At 43.1% G+C, this 23198-nt stretch overlaps 1 protein-coding gene and 1 long non-coding RNA gene across 22 annotated transcripts in view; one reads left to right on the plus strand and one right to left on the minus strand.

Annotated features, from left to right (window-relative positions):
• Window positions 1–2535: 2535 nt before the first annotated feature.
• On the minus strand, window positions 2536–21918 carry LOC146402936 (uncharacterized). Of its 3 annotated transcripts, XR_014808196.1 has the most exons (4): window positions 21632–21918; window positions 17703–17845; window positions 6249–6393; window positions 2536–2637 (listed from the first exon to the last, which is right to left on the minus strand). It is a non-coding gene; the product is annotated as an uncharacterized LOC146402936 (long non-coding RNA). The 3 variants fall into 3 exon arrangements; XR_014808195.1 differs by lacking the exon at window positions 2536–2637 and having other exon boundaries at window positions 2922–6393; window positions 21632–21885; XR_014808197.1 differs by lacking the exons at window positions 2536–2637; window positions 21632–21918 and adding an exon at window positions 20258–20847.
• OMA1 (OMA1 zinc metallopeptidase) overlaps window positions 20932–23198 on the plus strand; it is a 177154-nt gene continuing 174887 nt past the window's right edge. For 9 of the 19 annotated variants that reach the window (XR_014808187.1, XR_014808193.1, XR_014808189.1 and 6 more), the window contains exon 1: window positions 20932–20990. The gene's annotated coding sequence lies outside the window, so the exon portion shown is untranslated. Of the gene's footprint in view, window positions 21102–23198 lie in introns of all 19 variants that reach the window. The other 10 variants (XR_014808190.1, XR_014808185.1, XR_014808186.1 and 7 more) reach the window with 3 other exon arrangements.

The raw sequence follows: 23198 nt of genomic DNA on the forward strand, positions 1-23198 counted from the left end.
CTGAGATCTCTTAACTGTGGTTAAGAACACAGATCTTTTCTAAGTAAGTTTATCTGGAAACCTCCCTCCGACTGCAGGAGGGTGGGTCTGAGGGAGGAGGCTAGAACTAGCAGCTATTGTTGGGAAAGTGGACCAGTCTTAGTTTATCTCTAAATAAGAATTCTTTCCTGGAGAAGGAAACCTGCACCATTTGTTTCACGAGCTGTATCTCCTTTGAATCACTGCTACACTTGGAAGTAGCTGGTACCATTCCCATTTAGCCTTTGGCAATTGACTTAATCCCAAAGTACTGTGGCTCTAAATTAAATGACTTTCCCACGCACTTACAGCCAGTCTCTAGAGGGCGCTGTGCTCTGGCTGTATGTACGCATGCCCACACGGTCTGTTTTCCTAAGATTTTATTTATCATGTGCTTTAAAAACTTTTACTTCATTTTACCTGGCAAAAATCTTGTCTCCTTCACATGTATTTTCTCGTTTTCCCTCATTCACATTCATTTATGTGAAGCGGAGTGTGTTAGAAGGTCACTGTGGGGTAGCCTGGAAGTCAACAAGTGACTGCACTTCCTGGGAAACTGCTACAACAATGGGCTTGTACACAGGAGGGTGTGGTTGGTATATCCAGCAGCAAATACCTAGATCCAGGACTTCAGTTCCTTCCCCTGGTATCCGTCTCATGTTCCTCCCCCTCCCACTTCTATTCTGCGGTCTATGCCTACCAAAGCACCAGTAAGAACTGGACGAGGGAGGCATTTCCCTTTGTGGCTCAGCGGAGATGAACCCAGCGAATAGCCAGGAGGATGTGGGTTCAATCCCTGGCCCCACTCAGTGGGTTAACGATCCCATGGTGGGATCTGGTGTTGCTGTGGCTGTGGTAAAGGCCAGCAACCATAGCTCCAATTGATTCAGCCCCTAGCCTGGGAACTTCCATATGCCTCAGGAGTGGCCCTAAAAAAAAAAAAAATTGGGTGGAGAGCGGGCCCTCAGTTGGCTTCCTTCGCAGTGCGCCTTGGGGCCATTCCTGGTGTGCACTGGTGGAATGATAACTTTATGGTCACCAAAAATCTCTGAAGTCTGTAGGCATTCCTGCTAGGGAAGAACATCAGTAGGGCTCCGAACCGCCTCTCCTCTTGGGCTAAAATGCGGCCGGGGAGAAGGCTGATGTGGGCTGCAGTGCCTGACGTTAGAATGGGAGCCTTAACAGAGAATAAGAAGCTCTCAGGCACCCCTGGTGCCGGCCACTCCCGACTCCTCCATACACTCACCTATCACTGAAGAGCCTTAGCTAAAGGGCCTTGGCAATCACCTAACCTGGCCTCTTATCTTACAGATGAAAAGGTCAGCAGCTTCTCAAAATCAATGTTTCTGTGGCTCAGCTGACAGTCTCTTGATTTCTAGCCCAGTATTCTTTTCACTACATCTCACTGCCATTGTTTCAAGAGTCATTTTACAAAACTATCACTTGACTGCCCAGAAAACAAACAGATTAAAGATGGAGTGGGTGGCTGAACAAAGGAAAAAGTCGGGAAAAACCCATTCCTTCGTCAGAATGTCACTTCTGGATAATTTCTAAATTTCTGTGTTATTTCCGGACTACAAGTCCTCGAACTTTATTACAGTTAATAGTTCTAAAAACACTTTCACACGTATCATCTCTGAGGCCTTTGCTTACGGGTACTCACCCCAGTGTGGACAAACCTGATTTTAAATCCTGCTTTACTGGACAACTACGTCACCTAACTCCCCAATTTCCTCAGATGCTGAAAACTACAAATCTCTGACTCTCACAAAAATTAAAGAATGTAATTAATAGGAGTGCCTAGAACGGTCTGGCCACTGAAGGTTCAGTCTATTTTAAATTTTCTTCTCTCCTATGGATTGTATCTATTTCACATGTCCGAAAACTGAGGGAGGCCCAGTGACTTTTTTGTTGTTTTTGTTTGTTTGTTGTTTTTTAGGGCTGCTTCTAAGGTATATGGAGATTCCCAGGCTAGGAGTCGAATCAGAGCTACGGCTGCCGGCCTACGCCACAGCCATAGCAATGCCAGATCCAAGCTGCGTCTGTGACCTACACCACAGCTCACAGCAATGCCAGATCCTTAGCCCACTGAGCAAGGCCAGGGATCGAACCCGCAACCTCATGGTTCCTAGTCAGATTCGTTTCCACTGCACCATGACAGGTACTCCCCGAGTGACTTCCGCTCACACATCCTCAATTGTGCCAGAGCCAGAGCTGAGAACCTTTGTTACAACTTTCTAGCCCAGGTTCCTCCTGCTCCCCAACCCCCACCCCATACACCAAGCAGATTGAGGCACCTTTCTTATTCACTTCTGCCAAGGAAGAGCCTCTTGTACTCTGTTCTGAAACTCACTCGCCCCTGACGCCTGCCCAGCATAGGACTATCCAGAACTGGCTGTCTCCAGGGGTTTGCCACCACTTCCAGATTTCTACCCTGCCCCCAACTTACCATTTATTGTTTTGAGAGCAGGCCTGGGGCTGCCCTTGGGAGGAATGTGAAGCGCAGGTGTGACTCACCCAGCAGGTCCCAGCTTGTCTTCGGAGTTCTGTGGGAGGCTCATCTGATTTCCTTGTTTCGGTCACCCGGGCGGGCTTTCTCCACTCTTGCTATTTCCTTAACTGGAGCAATTCCTTAAATCACCTAATTTCTCCCTGGTTACATATTTTTGGCTTCACTTTTTTTCAAATGGAATCACAGAATGTTAGAGTTGGAAAGAGGATCACTTAGCCCAAGACTCCATTCTACAGATGAAGAAATTGAGGCCCGGAGAGGAGAATGGATTTACCCAATTCTGGCAGCTAGTGGCCGAGCTGCCCTACAGCTCCAGTACCCTGACTTCTATTTTGTCTAATGTCTGCTCTGCTTGTCCTAGTTAGACTCCTGTTTATTTTCTCTCTCTCTCTTTTTTTTTTTTACTAACAAGTAGCTGCAGCTGTGGCACACGGATGTCCCGGGCCAGGGGTTGAGCCACAGCCCCTGTAGAAGCAAGCCAAGTAGTTATGCTGTGAGCCACATGGAAAGTCCTCCTGCTTATTTTCACTCAACCATTTCTGTTTAAATTGTGGAGTTCTCTGGTGGCTCAGCTGGCTAAGAGTCTGGCGTTGTCAGTACTGAGGCTCAGTTCACTGCTTTAGCATGGGTTCAGCCCCTGGGCAGGGAACTTCTGTATGACTCAGGTGAAGCCAAATAACAATGACAACCCCCCCCCCAAAAAAAACCCCACAAATAAATTGTTGTGGTTGTCCTTTTGCTTCTCAATATCATTTAAATGGGAGACTCTTTGGTTAAGTGTAAAATGTGCGGGCCTTGAAATTACCTGGCCTTTCAGATCCCTGTTTTTTATTTGTCAGATATGTCTTATCTAATATGCTTGGTTTTAAAGCTTAGACATAAGGTATGACACTATTGAGTATGTATTTAGTAAATGACCACTTTTGTTAGAATGATAGCAAGGCTCCCAAGACCCACAGGAAAAGAGATAACTAGTTATGTTTGAAGTCTCTCCAATGCAAAGCAAATAGCACTTCTAGTCTACTTCCTTAAGGGGACACCTCTGTCCCTAGGTGTCTGCTATTAGGGGGATGAAAGCAACCCTTTGAAGCTACCTGTTCACAAAGATGAAGCCACAGTCCACCTGGTTTGTATACAATGGCTGCCAAAGCCAAGTGAGACGCTCACCTTTAACTTTGATGTGAGAAAAAAATTGCACATCTTTATTTTCAAATCGCATCATTACTGAGTCTCTACAAGAGTCTTTTGTTTTATTTTAGCATAATCTTTTACCCAAATCAGTATGGGTGGCTATATTATTATTTCTGCAACAGATGAAAAAGCTAAGACAATGAAAGTTAAATTGCTTGCCTAGGATTATGCAAGTGGCATATTTGGGTTTAGAACCCAGGCGAATTGGCCCTTAAATCCAAATTCTTAACCAATGTACTATAGTACCTCCTTGAATTTGTAAATCAGCAAGCCAGAGTATACCTGTTTCTGTTACAACAAACTACCACAGATGTAGTGGCTTGAACAATACACATTTATTATCTTATAGTTCTCTAGGTCAGAAGCCTGACACAGGTCTCACTGGGCTAAAATTAAGATATGTGCAGTGCTGCAGTCCTTTTTGGGGGTGCTAGGGGAAATTTTGTTTCCTGTTCATTCAGATTATTGGTGGAATTCAGTTCCTTCTCAGTTATGAGACCCAGGCCTTTGCTTTCTCACTGGCTGTAAACCAAGTACTTCTCCCAGTTTGCAGAGACAGCTCGCATTTCTTAGCTCATAGCTTCATCTTTGAAGCCAGCAATGGTAAGTAGAGCCTTCACATTCCATCTCTCTCTGTTGTCCCATCCCTATCTGGCCCAGCCTGGGTAGTGGTCACTAGTGAGGATTCGTGTGACTAGGTTGGGTCACCCACATAATCCAGGATAAGGCTATTCCCTCTCAACCTTAATCATATCTGCAAAGTCCCTTTTGCCATGAAACATAGTCACAAATCCTAGAGATTAAGTTGTGAGCACCTTGCAGGGGAGGGCATTAATCTGTCAACCTTACAGAGACTGCTCCTCCCCTACCCAAATCCCTGCTCTTAATCATCACACTGTACCGCCTCTGTGAAATTGCAGGCCAGAGTGCATTTTTGCATTTAGTTACGAAAGAGTTACAAAAGAGTTCTTTTCTCCAAGACCCTCTCCTCTATCCCTTTTTGAACAAAAAGGATAGAAAATGCAAAGAAGAAAATGGACTCTTGGGAGAATTATTCCCATATCCCACACAGGGTCATGCAGGGTGCCCGGTGCCTCGTAGGTATTCAGCAAATGTGTGTTGAATTGAAATACCAGAGGCTGCCATTTATTGAACACACATGATGTGCTAAATGCTGTCCTACCAACTTTACCCTACTTATCTCATTCGTTTCACAACAACCCCCCTGAACATAAGGAATGTTCCATTGTTCCTTTTTTACTGATGAGGAAACCAAGGCATTAATAAAGGACTTGCTAGAAATCACATAGCTGGTTAGGAATATAGCTAGAACTTAAATCCAGGGCTACCCTCCTCAGAGTCTGTGTTTTATCACTATAGTCTACAACACTGCAGGGTAAAGAACCACGTTCCATGCCAAATAGTGATAATACGTGTTGGGAAGCAAATTTATTTTCGGGGACCTAGATGGAATCCCTCGAAGGACCACTTGGGAACTAAACAGATTTCTTTTATGATCAAGAGTGAATCCTGGTGGACATCTTTCAGTTGTAATTTCCCTCCTGGAACTATTCTCTGTCATGGCTAAATACCATTAGAGGCTTCATGATTTCTCTTTATGATGAAGACTAGGAAGGAATTGTTGGAGGGTGGAGGTGAGTACTGGGGCCTACTTTCATTCACTGTTAGGGAATTACACTGAACACAGGAGAGCTGGGTTTCCTGGCTCCAGTACAAGACAGGTATCCTCAATTTCAGCGGACATTCTCAGGTCCAGGCTGTACAAGAGGAGGAGAAAGGTAAGATGGGAAAGAGAAATGTCTCAGAACGAGTCTGAACAGCTCAGCTGACCAATACATCCTCGGAAGGATAAGGACAAGAGTTCCTTGACTAGATCAATTTAACTCTTTAGAAGCCTTATGTCCTCGTGGTTCCCACACTGGATGTGACTCAGCCCCTTTGCTGGTCCCACTACTCTCAACTCCCCTGTTAGTACTCTTGGAAGAAGTGTTCTGACCACCCAAATACTTTGATGGGAAACATTATCCTACATTATCAAAACACAACTTGATATAGAAGGTGTCAGTTCAACTAGGTCAGCAGATGAATCATGATGTCTTGGTTCTCTTTTTAGCTGTGTGACCTTGAATGTGGTAGTTTACCTCTCTGGTCCTCACATTTACAAAATGGAGCTAATAATACACATTCCCTCTAGTTCCTAGCACTCTTGTCTTCCAATCTCACCTCATTGGGACTAAAGTAAGTGTGACCACGGGACCAGTTTGACCAGTCCTGGGTATAGTTGGAATGCAGAGCTCCTGAGTGACTACAGGTGTTACCCTGAAGCTGCCGCAAGTTGGACAACATGTGTTCTTAAGGATGCTGAGGGTTTATAATTTCTCATTCCTTAAACAATTTTTTTTGTTTTATTTTATGCCAGATATTTTACTTGTTTGGGGATATGTGATGCATTGAATAGACATGGTTTCTCTGGTGTGTGTGTGTGTGTGTGTGTTTATTTGCTTACCTGGTACCCCCACAACTTTCTCAATGAGGAGACACACTCTTCATGTGAGTCTTGGTGAAAGGCTAGATGGTCCTGCTCCTGACTGATGGAATATGGGCGTGTGACCCGGCTCAGCCAATTGATCTTTCCTGCCTGGGCCACTGATCTAGAGGACAGGAAGCCATACATTAGTCACAGCAGTGTTAGCTTTGCCAACAATACACCTGCTGCACAGGTGTCCACTGTCCAGTGGCAGCAGCACCTGTGGGCCATCCCAATCAGACTGCCACATTGCTTGAGCTGGGCCATGTTTCTACTGCCTACCCAACCTAATTTCCAGACCATTGCCTGAATCTGGTTCTCTAGCCTTCCCATTGATTCTGTGTATTTATCCTAAGTCTTCCAAAAAATTCCTTTTATGCTTAAGTGTAGCTGGAGTCTGTTTCTGTTGCTTACAACCAGCAATCTGACTAGAGTCCCAACCTTTGTGGAACTGAAATGCTAGTTGCAGAGACAATCATTAAGTACATAAACATAAAGGTAAGGACACAACTGAAAAAAAAAAAAAGAGAGAGAGAGATAAGTTATTCGAAGACAAAGAGCCTATGCGGAACTTCTGACCGAGTCTTAGGGGGAGTGACATCCTTAAGGACTTGATGCGGGAGCTGAGACTCGAGGTATGAATGGTGGGAGCAAAAGCTCAGATCAAGTGTCCACCCCTTATAGCTATTGTCCACTAGCTACCTGCTGTTTGGGGACAACCGTCTGGAGAAAAGAAGAGGGTTGGGGTTTACAGTTTGAGACTAATCTGTGAGAGTGTTGAGGGAACATAAGTGGCTGAGATTTCCTGGGTGCAACTTCTGGTGAAGCTCCATGTCAGTATATGATCTTGGATCAAGTTTTTTAACCTCCCCATGCCTTAAGTTCCTCACTTGCCAAATGGGGACAATAACGTACCTGCCTCTTCCTGGGGCTGGTGAGATAAGTAACTACATTCGTACACGAAAAGCACTTAACTAGTGCCTGGTGCATAGAGAGCGCTCAAAAAAATGTTAGCTCTTGTTAATTCTGTGTACTACACTTGAATACACAGTGTCTAATGCAAGCTCCATGGAGGGAAGAGCTGTTCCCTTTTCGTCGCCTCTGCACAGTTCATGCAACATGGCAGGTGCTCAATAATTAATGCTAATTAAATGATTAGACAGATAAGGTGGGTATAGATATCTCCCAGAAAGGCTAGCTCTGGCCTGGGAGTTTAAACGGAGCCAAATCTGTCCCTTTGACATCTAGGATTAACTGTTTAAGGAGGTAAATTTCATGCCCGTACCCCTATCTCACCACTGGAAATAATGTTCAGAAGCAAAAGGAAGAAAAAGAAAGGTACTTAGAACTCCAAAAAGGGTTTTTTAAGGAAAAGCAATGTGGAACACATTTAAATAATTTATGAGTAGAACTAATACAAAACAATAAGCAGGGAAAACACAGTCAGCACAATATAATATGCAAAAAGTTAATAGCTTTACTGTATAGAGAACTGTGACAAATTGATTAGAAAAGCAATTATCTCATCAAGGTCTCAGGTAGGTACCTTTGTGCAAATTAGAAAGGGTACCCCCCTCTGGGCAGAAAAATTAGAAAAAGGCACCCTATCTGGTTGGACCCAGTCTTGTGGTGCAGCCTTGCCAAGAACAGAAGTAGATAGTTATCTTTGTAAGGAGAAAAGTGTGCCCTTCCTCAGCTGACAATGCAAAGGCAGGCGATTAGACTCAGACTTGATTTTGGCCACCACACACCTTGACCTTGGTGTAGCACATACAAAACAACTTTACAAGGTGGCCTGTCTTCAGCAGCAAATGGACAAAGGTCATGAAGAGGAAGTAGAAATGATAATATATATCTAGTGAGTTCCCTGGTGGCTCAGCAGGTTAAAGAGCCAGCATTGTCACTACTGTGACTCAGGTCACCGCTGTGGTGCAGGTTTGATCCCTGGCCCAGGAACTTCTGTATGCCACAGGTGTGACCAAAAAAATAAACTAAAAAAAAAGAAAAAACTTGACATTAAAAATGTATATATAAGAGTTCCCATTGTGGCTCAGCAGTTAACAAAACCGATTAATATCCATGAGGATGTGGGCTGGATCCCTGGCTTCACTCAGTGGGTTAAGGATCCTGTGTTGCAGTGAGCTATGGTATAGGTCGCAGACAGGGCTTGGATCCTGCACTGCTGTGGCTGTGGTGCAGGCCGGCAGCTGCAGTTCCGATTTGACCCCTACCCCAGGAAGCTCCATATGCCGCAGGTGCCCTAAAAAGACAAATAAATAAATATGTATATCTAACATCACCCAATGTGTTACTAAAATGAAATAAACATTTTTCCTCTATAAAATTAATGAAACTGGGATTACTGCTGCTGAGGGAGGTGTTAATTGGCATGCTTTTCTGGAAAACAAGTTGACAATACCTTAGAAATGTTTATTTTCTTTGACTTCCTAATTCCATGTCAAGGAATTGATTTTTAAGGAAATGAACAGTGATGTAAACCAGTGTTCACATATAAAACACGTTCCCTGCAGCAATTTTATAATAGCAAAGTGCTGAGAGCAATCTAAATATCTAACCACAGTGGAATAGTTATACCCATCCACAACTCCCTGAAACCCAGTGTATTTCAGAACTCAACATTTTTGAATTTTTTTCCCTTTTTAGGGCCGCACCTGTGGCATACGGATGTTCTCGGATCAAATCGAAACATTACCTGCTAGCCTATACTACAGCCACAGCAGCCAGATCCAAGCCACATCTATGATCCACACCGCAGCTTGCAGCATTGCTAGATCCTTTACCCACTGAGCCAGGCCAGGGATCTAACCTGCATCCTCAGAGATACTAGTTCTTAACCGACTGAGACACAGTGAGAACCTCAGAGAATTTTTGAATAATAGAAAAATAGTTCGGTGCATATATTATTTAGCACTCTCAATGAGGTTTGGAGCAACGTCACTAACAATCAAGATTTCTGCCATGAAGCTTATTAATAGGCACACTAATTGGTGTAAATAGATCATAAATAGACATAGGCCACTTCAGGTCAGTTTTGCCATCAAATGAGTTGGCATGAAACTTTCAAAACAGTTTTCAGTTTTCAGAGCATTCTGAATTTGTGGATAAGGGATTGTGGATCTGTATAAATAATGGTGTAATTTTTAAGGACTTTTTAATGTGGAAAATGTTCCCAATATACTGTTAAGTGAAGGGGGTAGAGAGAGTACCGAAATGACATAATGACCCCACTCTATTTTAGAAAAGAAAAATGGGAATAAATTTGTTAATCTAAATGCAAAATTTATTGTTTTAAATGCAAATTGCTCATCACTGTTTTTGTTTTGCACTAATCTTCAAGTGCAGTGGTATCATTTTTATCAGTGCAGAAATCAATCATTACCCCATTTGGTTTTCTTTGAATAGTCTGCTGGGGCAGGAGAAGGGGAACCTCTCCAGGGTCATGGCCACCTTCCATTGGGCAAAGCAAAGGATAAGGCTGTGCGTATACAAAGGGAGGCCCTTTGCTTGGGGGACGAGAGAAGGAACCTAAATTGCTTTGCATAAAGAAGTAGGAGGAAAGTTTTTGGAGTTGGGTGGAAGCTGGTGGGTGAGGGTGGTGTGGGGACAGTGAGGAGGCAGGGAGGGAAGGTCATTCAGTGGGGGTTGAACCCTGTATTGGTTTCCTGGGCCACCATAACTACACACAACAAATGTAGAAGCTTAAAACAACAGGAAATAATTTCTCACAGTTTCAGAGGCTAGAGTCTAAAATCAAGGTGTCAGCAGAACCATAATCTCTCTAGGAAAGCATCCTTTCCTGCATCCTCCAGCTTTCTGGTGGTTGCAGGCAATCCTTGGGGTTACTCGGCCTGTGGCAGCATAATTCCAATCTGCCTCCTTCATTCATCTAACTGTCTTTCCTCTGTGTGTGTCTATGTCCAAATTTCTCTTTTCTTATAAGACACCAGTTATTGGATTAGGATAATTTTTAACTTCGGATGACCTCATTTTAACTTGATTGCATTTCCAAATAGGGTCACATTTACAGGTTCCAGATGAACATGAATTTGTGGGAGATATTATTCAACTCCATCTAGACCTCTAAGTACATGATTTGGTTACAAAAAGGAAATTCTAATGTTACACTTATTTTTTCAAAAATTTTTTACTAAAGTATACTCCATTTACAATGTTCAATTTCTGCTGTACAGTGAAGTGACCCAGCCATATATATATATATATATATATATATATATATATGTACATTCTTTTTTTATGTATTGTCTTTCATCATTTTCTAACCCATGAGACTATACACAGTTCCCTGCACTATACAGTAGAATCCCATTACTTGTCTGTTCTAAATGTAATAGTTTGCATCTACCAACCCCAAACTCCCCGTCCATCCGTTTCTCTCTCCTCACCTCCTGGCAAACACAAACCTGCTCTCCATGTCCATGATCTGTTTCTGTTTTGTGGTCATTTGTGCCATATTTTAAATTCCACATATAAGTGATATCATACGGTATCTGTCTTTCTCTTTCTGACTTACTTTACTTTGAATGAGAATCTCTAGTTCCATCCATGTTGCTGCAAATGGCATAATTTTGTCCATTTTGTGGCTGAGTAGTATTCCATTGTGTATATGTACATCTTAATCTATCCTTCTATTGATGGACATTTGGGTTGTTTCATTGTCTTGGATACTGTGAATAGTGCTGCAATGTATCTTTTTGAATGAAAGTTTTGTCTGGATCTATGCTCAAGAGTGGGATGGCTGGGTCATATGGTAGTTCTATATTTAGTTTTCTGTTTTCCATAGTGGTTGTACCAATTTACCTGCCTACCAACAGTGTAGGAGGGTTCCCTTTTTTCCACATCCTTTCTAGCATTTGTTATTTGTTGACTTGTTAATGATGGCCATTCTGACTGGTGTGAGGTGGTACCTTATAGTAGTTTTGATTTGTTCTCTAACAGTTAGTGATGTTGAACATTTTTCCATGTGCCTGCTGGCCATCACATTTCTTTTTTTTTTCTTTTTCTTTTTTGTCTTTTTAGGGCCACATCTGCAACGTATGGAAGTTCCCAGGCTAGGGGTCGAATTGGAGCTACAGCTGCCAGCCTGTGTCACAGCTGCTGCAACGCAGGATCCGAGCTGAATCTGCAACATACACCACAGCTCACAGCAATGCGGGATTCCTGATTCACTGAGCAAGGCCAGGGATCAAACCCACATCCTCATGGATACTAGTCAGATGTATTTCTGCTGCGCCACAACAGGAACCCCCCCCATCACCTTTCTTTTAAAGTTTTTGCCTATGGAATGAATGAATGAATGAGTGAGTGAATGAATGACAAATATGAAACTGATAGAGATTTCCTGCTGTCTTTACCACCAAATTTTCAGGATAAATCAGCTATGCAAGTGTGGAAATAAAGGAAAGCCATGTCTTTGTTTCTGTGGGATAAAAACGGGGTACCCATGAGAGGTGGAATGAAGAATCTCTGAGAAGGCACTCTGAGAAGGTAAAGCAGGAATCCCTCTGGGGACAAAAGCCAGTGCCTGAACTGACATCTACAGATACACACAGAAATAAAACACAAAGTTTCATCAATGGGGATGCTGGGGCTTTCTATTTTCTCCAACTATACTTTTACATATTTTCCAAATTTTCTATGAGATTATACAATTTGCTTCAATAATCAGGGAAAAAACAAAAGTTATTTAAAAGAAGGACAGTTCAAGGTGATGCAGTATTTAGATTTGAATCCCGATGTTCAGAAAATGATTAAAGAACTGGCAAACTAAGTTCTTCCTTTCTTTGGTCTAATAAGACCGCTAAGTACTATTAAAGCAATAATCTTCATTCTCCCTGAGTATAATTATCTTCTTCAAATTATTCCCTTTGATCAGCCTGGGACTTTTCAAAAATTATTATTATAATTTTATTAAGAAATTTCTAAGTGAAAGCAATTACTAGCTTTTTTTTTTTTTTTTTTTTTTTTTTTTGTCTTTTTGTCTTTTGTTGTTGTTGCTATTTCTTGGGCCGCTCCCGCGGCATATGGAGGTTCCCAGGCTAGGGGTCCAATCGGAGCTGTAGCCGCCAGCCTACGCCAGAGCCACAGCAACTCGGGATCCGAGCCGCGTCTGCAACCTACACCACAGCTCACGGCAACGCCAGATCGTTAACCCACTGAGCAAGGGCAGGGACCGAACCTGCAACCTCATGGTTCCTAGTCGGATTCGTTAACCACTGCACCGCGACGGGAACTCCAATTACTAGCTTTTATACTAAAAACGAATCAGGACATATTACAATTGTCTAGTAGACACACACACACACACACACACACACACACCAGCCATGACTTAAACTTGGTCATAATCTCTTTTACCACACTTTTTCAAAACAAATGAAGATTCAAAGTTGTGAATGCATATACACTAGCTACCTGCTTCTTTGCATAACAATGCTAGAAACCAGAAGATAGCAAATTTTTCTGTCTTCAAAGGTCTTACATTTCAGCACAGTGGTGGTGCTGGAATAGGGGAATAGGTTAAATGGGTAATTTATGATCATGTGGGATAAGAGTTATGAGAAGGAAATGTCAGGTTCTGAGAACATCCATCAGGTAGAACTGACATAATCTGTGGTAGAGGTGAGGATCGGCTTAGGGAAGGTCTATCTGCTTGAGAAAGTTATGTTTGAACTGAGACTTGAGGATAAATAGGAATTTTTCAGGTTCATTCAAGGAAGAAAGCAAACATGCAATACTTGATTGTATCAGTAAGAACTATTTCAGCTGCAAGTGTTAGCGGCTCAACACAAACTAGTCCAGCAGAAAAAATCTGTTGACTCATGTTGCTGGAAAGTGAAGAAAAGGTGTTAGCTTCAGGCATGGCTGGATCCAAGGGCTCAAATAATGTCAGGTTTCTGTTTCTTTTTATCCTTATTCTGCTTATGGCTTAGCTTCATTTTCTAGGCCAACTTCCTCCTCATCTGGGGCAAGAGGGCTTCCAGCATCTCCAGTCTCAGATTATTCCAGTTTAAGAGCCACACAAAGTTTTTTTCTCCTTCAATTTTTTTTTTTTATAGAATTGAGGATTTATTTTTGCTTTTTAGAACCGCACTCACAGCATATGGAATTTCCCAGGTTAGGGTTGAATTAGAGCTGCAGCTGCCAGCCTACACTGCAGCCATAGATATGCAGGATCCGAGCTATGTCTGCGACCTATACCACAGCTCAGGGCAACACCAGGTCCTTGACCCACTGAGGGAAGCCAGGGATTGTATTCATATCCTCACAGAAACTAGTTGGGTTTGTTTCTGCTGCGTCACCACAGAAACTCCTTCTCCTTAAACTTACATTGGAAATAGTTTTTGTAGATGTTAACTAAGCTAAGGATCTTGAGAGAGCATCTTGACTTAGGGTGGGCCCTCAATCCAATGGCTGGTGTCCTTGTAAGAAGAGGGGGCACAGAAATACAGAGGAGTTTGCATCGTGGCACAGCAGAAACGAATCCAACTAGGAACCATGCAGGTTCAATCCTTGGCCTTGCTCGGTGGGTTAAGGATCCGGCATTGCCGTGATCTGTGGTGTAGGTCATAGATGCACCTGGGATCCTGTGTTGCTGTGGCTGTGGCTGGCAGCTGTAGCTCCAATTCAACACCTAGCCTGGGAACCTCCATGTGTGGAGGGTGTGGCCCTAAAAAGCAAAAAAAAAAAAAAAAAAATATATATATATATATATATAGAGAGAGAGAGAGAGAGAGAGAGAGAGAGAAGATGGTGATATGAAGAGAGAAACACAGATTGAAGTCATACATCTACAGGCCAAAGGGCTCATTTGTATGGGAGCATATCAGTGGTTTCATCCTGGGATTTGGAGTCAGGAGGCAACCTGGATCTCAGAGCCACTATTTACAATCTCTTAGCAGGAACGACGTAAGCACAACATGCTCCTGATAGACAGAAAAGCTGGGCAACTCACCGGGCCTGCTGCAGATGCAAGCAGGCCTTGCCAGAGTAGGTGATTTCTGCTATGTGTTTTGAAGAATGAATTAGCCAGGAGATAGTAGAAAAGGCATTTTTAGCAGGTGCCAGTGGTACCCACTCACATCTCCCTGGATGTTGGTGCCTGGCCTATATTTCTGTACATGCTGGTTCTACTTGCAACAACTAGGATCTGAATGACCTCCTTTGCTTGAGGCTTCTGGACCCCCAGGAGCATATGCAAGAGGCCGGAACTGCCAGCAAGCTCATATCTCCCAGGACAGCCCTCAACCAATGACTGGCTGGAGGTGGTAGATACATAGCCAAGCAACTTCATCCTCCAGTTGAGAAAAATCTCTGTTACAGTCTCCCCACACTCATCAGAGGGACTCCACTCCATTTGACCCCATTAATAACTAGTTAATGCATCATTTATTGGCTTCCTTCCCTTCCCCGTCTCAATTTTCTCAATTTTCTGCCTCTCAGCTGATGCTTCCTGGGATCATCTTGTAAATAAATTACTTGAATTTGATTCCTTGTATCAGGGTATCCTTCTGAGGGAATCCCAAATTAGACAACATTTTATACAGAAAGAACAGGATGTGCAAGAGCATGGGAATGTAAACATGGGCATCTCACAACAAATTGAAAGAATTATCCTAATTATTTGGGAATCTGATGCCTGGTCTATTGATCCAATGGGTCAAGAATTATCCAGTGCTGGGAGTTCCCGTCATGGCGCAGTGGTTAACGAATCTGACTAGGAACCATGAGGTTGCGGGTTCGGTCCCTGCCCTTGCTCAGTGGGTTAACGATCTGGCATTGCCATGAGCTGTGGTGTAGGTCCCAGACGCGGCTCAGATCCCACGTTGCTGTGGCCCTGGCGAAGGCCATTGGCTCCGGCGTAGGCCAGTGGCTCCAGCTCCGATTCGACCCCTAGCCTGGGAACCTCCATATGCCACGGGAGCGGCCCAAAGAAATAGCGAAAAGACAAAAAAAAAAAAAAAAAAAAAAAAAAAAAAAAAAAAAAAAAAAAAAAAAAACTATCCAGTGCTGAGATATAAATGGGTACCATGTTGTAATGGCCCCTCTTTTACTTAGGGGGTTGTTGGAGTTCAGAAAAATAGCTAGGGATTGTTCATTTTCCCTGGAACCCTCAGACCTACACAGTGCCTGGTACATAGCGTTCACTCCATAACTATTTTTTGAAGTAATGAACTTGTTTATTGTGTTGAAAATAGGGTTTGCACATTCCACTGCTTATTATACAACACACATTCAATAAATATTTGTTCGAACAGAACTGAAGGAGGGTGGAAAGCCAAAGAAAAGCCTTTCTTGAATAGGCATTGTGCCACCTGGTGGTGATTTTGAAGTGGGGGGACTTTGCAGACACCGGTTGTGTGTCCAAGAATTTAGGGGGACTTTGGTTTTAGTTAGGGCACAAGGTTGTAAGCTGAGTTATTTGTAAGAGCAAAACAAAATAGTTTAAATGTCCACTTCAGGGGAATAATAAATGATGCAATATCATTTCCACAGAACACCATGTCGTGATTGAAATGGATTAAGTTGATCATTGCATTCGATACAGAAATTTCTCCAAGACAGTGATAAACTGGAAGTCACAGAGAATACATATAATAGGATGTTATCATGCCAAAAAAAAAAAAACCCTCCAAAATTTACACTCCATATCTTTGGCTGAGAGGCAAACTCAGCAACAGATTGAGTGGGGTGATAAGATGATTTTTAAGTCCCTTCCATTTCTGAGATTCTGTAATTTTAAGATGACAAGTCAAAGTTTATAGCTCCTTTAAAAAATATGCTGCTTTGACCCAAGAAAACTGTAAAGCTTTATAAAGCGACATAAAAGAAAGACCTGGATAAATGGAGACACATGTCAGTTTCCTAGATTGAGAGTCAACACTGCAAACACATACATTTCCTCAAAATAAATCTAAGTTTAGAAACAACAGCAACAACAAAATCAAAATCTCAATGCACTTTTGGTGGGGAGGACTTGAAAAATGTTCTAAAGTTCATCTTAAAGGTCAAACGTGGAGTTCCTGCCGCGGCACAGTGGGGTAATGATCTGTTATTGCTGCAGCTGTGGTGTAGCTTGCAGCTGCAGCACATATTCAATCCCTGGCTCAGGAACTTCCATATGCTGCAGGGGCAGCCAGCCAAAAAAAAAAAAAAAAAAAAAAAAAAAAAAGGTCAAATGTGTAAGAAGAGCCAGAAAATACTTGAAAATAAAAGCTATATTTTAAAGTTATAATACATAATTGGAATCATATACTATTGCCAGAACAGACAAAGGAACGAAAGAGAAAGTCTGGAAACAGATATGGGTATTTAGTGGGATAATTTAGTACAAAACAAAACACATTTCAACTGAGTCAGGAAAGGATTGGCTATTCAATAAATTTTGGGAACAGCAGTTTGTCTCAGTGGTCCTTGTCATGGCAAGAGCATATACACTTGTTTTTTTGTAAAAGCTCCACTGGCCTACTCAGAAAATATTTTAGGTTATATTTTCCTGTCCTACTTTATACCAAAATAAATCCCTAATAGACTAAACACTTAAGAAAGAACAAAGTCATTAAACGCTAGAGGAAAATATTGGTAAATATACGATCTTGGAATTGAGACAGACTGTAAACATGACCTCAAAGGGAAAAACCCCAATGAAAAGATGTAAGATCTTTTCTGTCTATATCAAAATTTCGTCTATGTCAAAAGTTTTAAAATTATGTATATACGCAAACAAAATTGAAAGACAAATGTCAAGCTGGGGAAAAGATTGCTACATGGATGACGAGGCAATTCTTAAATACATAAAATATTTTTACAAGTCAATATGATAAAAATAAATGTTTTATAGAAAAATGGGGGAGCTCCCATTGTGGCACAGTGGAGACGAATCCGACTAGTAACCATGAGGTTTTGGGTTTGATCCCTGGCCTTGCTCAGTGGGTTAAGGATCCAGAGTTGCTGTGAGGTGTAGTGTAGGTGGCAGATGTGGCTCAGATCCTGAGTTGCTGTGGCTGTGGTGTAGGCCACTTGCTATAGCTCCAATGCAACCCCTAGCCTGGAAACCCCCATATGCCGTGGGTGTGGCCCTAAAAAAATAAAGAAAGAAAGAAAAATGGTTGAGGTATGAACAGACAATTTGCCAAAGAAATAAAAGAGTATATAAGCATGAAAAAGTGTTTACACTGTTAGGAATCCAAGGAATGCACATTAAAACAACTTTAAGAAATGTTTTATCTATCAAATCTTTAAATATTTAAAGTAACTTTATTTTGCATTTCAAGAGGGTTAACATATCAAAATAACAGTGATTATCTTTGGGTAATGAGGTCAATGGTACCTTTTTTTTTAAAATTTTCTGTGCTATTAACATTTTACTTGCGTAATAAAGAAGTGATAGTTTACCTGACTCTTTAAAAAGTACTCCACTGGAGCACTTATCTCCAGGGAGTGAGCAAGGATGCATCTAAGGCTTCTTCTTGGAATCCTCTTCAGCTGGAATCCTCTCAGCGCCCAGCTTCATGAAGTGGTAAAGGTAGCTTCTGTTTCTATAAGGGGAATGAGACAGAGGCAGGGAGACCAGTCAGAAAGCTAGCTGGCTCAATGACAATCGGGTGGAAATTTATAAAAATAATACCCTGGAATTCGGTGTGACCACTCTCTTCAGGCCGGGGGAAAAAAAAAAAAAAAGGAATTCTCCTAGTGGTGCCGCAGAAACGTATCTGACTAGTATCCATGAGGATGTATATGTGGGTTTGAACCCTGGCCTCGCTCAGTGGGTGGGGGATCTGGTGTCATCGTGAGCTGTGATGTAGGTCGAAGACGAGGTTCTGATCCCATGTTGCTCTGGCTGTGGTGTAGGCTGGCAGGTGTAGCTCCAGTTCGAACTCTAGCCTGGGAACTTCCATATGGCTCAAGGGCAGCGCTAACAAGCTAAAAAATGAAAATTCAAAAATTAAAAAAAATGAAATGACACATCTGTTCATGTTTGTGGAAAGAAGGGCTGGGATGGCAGGAGAAGAAGGTAAAGAAGTCAAACATGGTAGAAGAAAATACTGAGCTAATGTTTGTTGGAGTGGAATAGGCAAATGGAGATGTGGCAGTTGTCTACACTGGGGGGATTTCAGATGCAGAGCCAGCCAGACCCAGCTTCTGGAGTAGTCATCGCTCACACTTATTCAAGAAAAAGCAAAGACCACTTTAGTCAAGGTACTGCCCATTCCTTGCAGCCTCTCAAATATGTGACCTTAGTCAAATCGTGTGCCCATCTCACCTGGCTCTCAACCCAAATCTAGATCAGCAGAGCATACGTACTGTTGAACTTCTGTCTACACTTAGTTCTAAAACAAGTCATGCCTCATAATTCTTGTGAGTTACTCTCCTTTAACTCAGTATTCGGTTTCCGGCACTTCTCCAGGAGGTGAGAATGAAAGTCTTCCTGTTTCAAAGCAAATGCCACTTCCAGAGAAAACTGAGTGGCCTTAAGTTGGGTTCCCTGGAAACAGACTCTGAGAGAGGACTTTGCCACAGAGTTGCTGGGGGTGGGCAGGGGTGTCCGCAGGGCCAACAATAAGGGAGGAAGGGAAAGAGGACTGGGCAGAGGGTGAAGTGGGGCTTCTTCACCCAATGGAGAGCTCTGGAGCTGGGATGGCCCTGCAGGGTTGTCCTCAACGGACACACAAAGATCAGGCCTTTGCACCCCCGGATCAATTGGTCATTGCATGCGTGCTATTCCTGGGGAGAAGATGTATTTCCTGAACGAGGCAGCTGTCTTCATTCTAGAGAAATCTCCAGAGAGGAAGGCCACTGCATTGCACTGGCAGACCCTAGAAGGAAAGGAAAGCCCAAGGGAAGTGGGCTTGCTGGAATGACATATTTTGTGGAGCCGGGAGACCAGAATGAAGGTTATGTTCCATGAGAAGCCCAACGGACAGATCATCTACAAGAACAACACAAGGAATGCACTGGTGAGAGGCGTACCAGCATCACTAAGAAGTTCAGAGGGGGGCTAAGAGAAGGAACCACAGAGCTGGGCTTGATGATCATGGGCCAGAGGATGGCAGCCTGAAGTAATAGAAGCCAGGTGGTGGTTTTAAGCACCTGGAAGCTATAATTACTAGAACAGCTGATAAGGTCAAAGGGGCAGCCCAGGGGGCTTGATCCACAGGGGGTTGTGAAGGTATTTCCTTCCAGGGGTCGTTTCCCCAGACTCTGAGGAGTGCGTAATTGAGAGTATGTACTGGGCAGCTGGAGCAAGCTCCACATTAGGTCCTTGGCCTTGAGTTCTCATATGGGGACACCAACGAAAGCCTCTGAAACTGTCCTTTCCCTACCAGGTCAATAAGTCAAAACCGATATTTCGCCCAAGGCAATGCAGAGGTGATGGTGGAGTTAATGCTACCATGAAAACCTCTTTAGGTTCTTTAAAAGGTTGTCCCATCATATTTCTATTTAGTTTGCCCAACTGGCCCCTTCAGAAGCCAGGAGAATGGCTTATTGACTGTGGCAGACCTAACCATGTAGCAGCCATGATCAATGCATTGTGTCACCTCTGTGATCCATTGTAGCGCAGCCCAAAAGGACTGAGCATCCCCCAGAACAGCACACCTGTTACACTGATGGCATCATGCTAACAGGCAGGATGAGCAAGAGGTGCCTAATACACTGGAAATCTTGGTAAGACGTGCTCTTCAGAGGGTGGGAGAAAAACCCATGAAGATTCAGGGAAATGTCACTTCAGTTTTTAGGGAGCCTGTAGTCAGGGATCTACCAGGATAGTTCCCCCAGAAGAAAAGGCACATTACAAAATAGAGACAAGCAGGATAAGAGAGAAAAATTGCTTAAAAACCCTCTTAAAGTGATACCTAAAATTGTCCATAGTGTTTACATTCTTCAAGATGTTCTTCATGGTGCACAGAATATAAATATAACAAACTAATTTTGGAATTACAGGATCATACCGCTCTCTGATATCCTATTTATGTACTTGTTGGTTTCTTTCCTCACGTGATTACAAGCTTCATGAAAGTAAGTTCTCTGTCTTATTATTCTCTGCTGTATCCCTAGCACTTAGTATGCGCCTCGTGCTCTCTCTCTCTCTCTCTTTTTTTTTTTTTGGCTGCGATGAAGAGCACTACACACATTGTTTTGGGGCCGGCTACTTTCAACTGACTTCCGGATGCTTCAGGTTCCTTAATGTTCCTTAGTTCCTTAATGTTCCTTAGTGTTCCTTAAAACGTGTCTCGTGAAAGTAGAGAGTTCTCTGGCTCCAGAGATGACAACTATTAGTGCAACTTCAGAACCAATACACCGTAGCTTTTGGCAGCCCTTCCTTTTGGCCAGCACTGCCTTGGAACCTACAGCGGGCACAGCGTTGCCTGGATCACCCTTTCCAGGACCAGGTCAGCTTCCAAGACACGAGTAAGTCAAGATGGTTCTAGGCCAGCAATCCAGCCCACGGCCATGTCCCCCCGCCGACCACGCGGAGGCACTAGAGCGCCACAGTTCAGGCCTGATCCCGAGCCCGTGGAGAGGACGACTCTGGGCGGGTGTATTGACTGCCCGGTGTGGGCGGAGCAAGAGGGGCTCAGGTCTGATCCCAGGGCAGGAAGTGAAGGGGCGGGGCTTCTTCGGTGGGGTGTGCGCCTGCGCCTAGGTCGGGTCGGCGGAGTCCTTGCTTTGGCGCCTGCTACGGTCTGTCCTGGTGGGGACGCCTTTGCCTCGTCTTTACGAGTTTGGCCGGGCCCAGGGGAGGGGGCCGAGTACGGGAGTTGGGGTGCGGAGATCCTTGAAGGGGGCGCTGGGGTGAGGAGCCGGGACCCGGAATGCGGGGTTGGGGTGGCGAGGCCTGGGGTGCGGGAGGGACGCGGGGTGCCGGGGTGGGAGTGGAGGGAAGGACGAGTGTGAAAGAGCCGGTAGGAGTAAAGCCTCATGCTCCCGCCGGGTCCCCTCTTGGGGTGAAGTGCCGGACCCCAGGATGCTCCGGGGTTGCAAGTTGGCAGGTGGCTGCATTTTCAGGCAAGGCTACCTCCGTCTCCTCCCAGACGTTCCTTATTAGCGGCCCCTTTTGAAAGTTGTGTTTTGTATTAACGCAGTATCTTGCGCCTGACAGTGACACCTTCACCCAGGGAAAACCGCTTCCAACCCCTTAAGGCATCATGAGACTTAGTCTCTCTCTTTTACCTCCTCCCTCTTAAAAGTAGAGAAAAGTTTTCCTGCTTAAACCCTACAAGGAAAGATAGAAAACTCCCTGTCTAAACAGTTGCAGGAAATTTAAATAATTCTTTCATGTCTACAAAAAACTTTTTTTATGCGCTTTAAATGTTGTCACTTGCCTGGGTAAAGTAGAGCAACAGTTGTGTTGTGCCATGCAGTCGTCAATGAGAAATTTTAATCCAGGGAGATGAAAATACTTCATTGGGAATTCATGGATTGATCAGCTGTGGTGACTCCAACCAGTGCTGTGTACTCCTCTCTATAAGGTCATATCCCTCATCCTCAGCCATGGTGTCTGGGTGCCGTCTGACATTTGGAAGCTTAAGAACCAAGTCTCTTTGTGGCCTTCCAATTTATTATTATTATTATTTTTAAGCCTTCCATCATGTGTGTACTTTGCTTGAATGATTATTTAAAAGCGCATGTCCCATTTTTGCCAATCTGACAGCTGTTTCCATAGAAACCAGAGAAAAAATAGTCATTTTCAGCAGAGTTGTTAAAACTGTCTTCCAGGCTTCAGCTGTGAGTGCCAGTGAGTGCCTTACTTGCTCACTCTGAGATGGTACTTAAAGAATTAGGGATCTGAAATGTTCTTAAAGGCTAACAATCCAAATTGTTTAATTTTCTCACATTATTAATTTAGTCATCCTAGAAGTCTGCCAGCTATGTTTGTTGACCTCCAGTTCTTTGAAGAGGATGTGTCAGGCCTGGTTCTCTCTTGCTCTGTGTAGTTGAGTGATTGGCTCTTTGAAGATGTATAAATAGATTTTTTCTCCCATTCTTTACCCTTTCTTAAGGATAAAGCAGGGATTACAAAATATCAGGCACTATTTCTGTTCTCACTGACACTTGTTGATGGTATAAATGAACAGATTTTTACTTACATACGTAATACATATAGTGTTTGGGGCTTCTGCTTCTACCTTCTGTGTCAGTATACTTTTAAAAAATAATACATAAGCCATGAGGGATGAGCAGGAGTTTGCTTGTCATATGAGCGGAGATAAGCAGTGTAAATAGTTGTGCACAGACAGAGATGGAGCTTTCCTTCTCTGAGAGGTGTAAGTAAATCAGTGAGTCTGGAGCTTAGAAATGGGTGAAGGAGGAGTGGGAGGTGTTATTATTTTGAGGGGCCTGGTCTACATTATGCAGGCATTTATTGAATCTTTTGGAAACCAATGGAAATTACAAATATAGTTGCCTTTATTGGTTTGGGGCTTACAAAAGTAAGAACACATCCTGTAAAAATTTAAACAGCATAGAAATATATAAGATGGAAATACTAAATCCCTTAAAGCTGTCATCCTGCCACCCAAAATAACCACTGTGAATAGTTTGGTGAATATTCCTTTAGATTTACCTATATTTGTATATGTATGCTAGCATAATTTAGTATTGCTATTTTTGCAAATTGGGCAAAGCTTTTAGTCTCTTGGTTTCTGTGGTATGGTGTGTAGTATAGGCACTGGTGGAATATTTAGTGAATGAGTGAATAATGTAATTCAGAGATCAAAAACTGAATGGAGTCTGTGTGTCAGTAGGCGTAAACATTGCAGTCTAGGCCTATCCTCTAATTTGAGGCTGTGGAGTGCACTTATGAAAAGGGAGTGTGGTTGGATAAGTGTCCAAAGCTTGTTTACTTCAGTGAAAGAGTGTATTTGTGTCATTTGTACAGTTTTGACTTCT

Source organism: Sus scrofa, chromosome 6 (assembly GCF_054392235.1).
Source record: "Sus scrofa isolate SSC_HxYL_T2T_F1_AM1 chromosome 6, Sscrofa_HxYL_maternal_Yorkshire_Landrace_v2.0, whole genome shotgun sequence".
NCBI classification, from domain to species: domain Eukaryota; kingdom Metazoa; phylum Chordata; class Mammalia; order Artiodactyla; family Suidae; genus Sus; species Sus scrofa.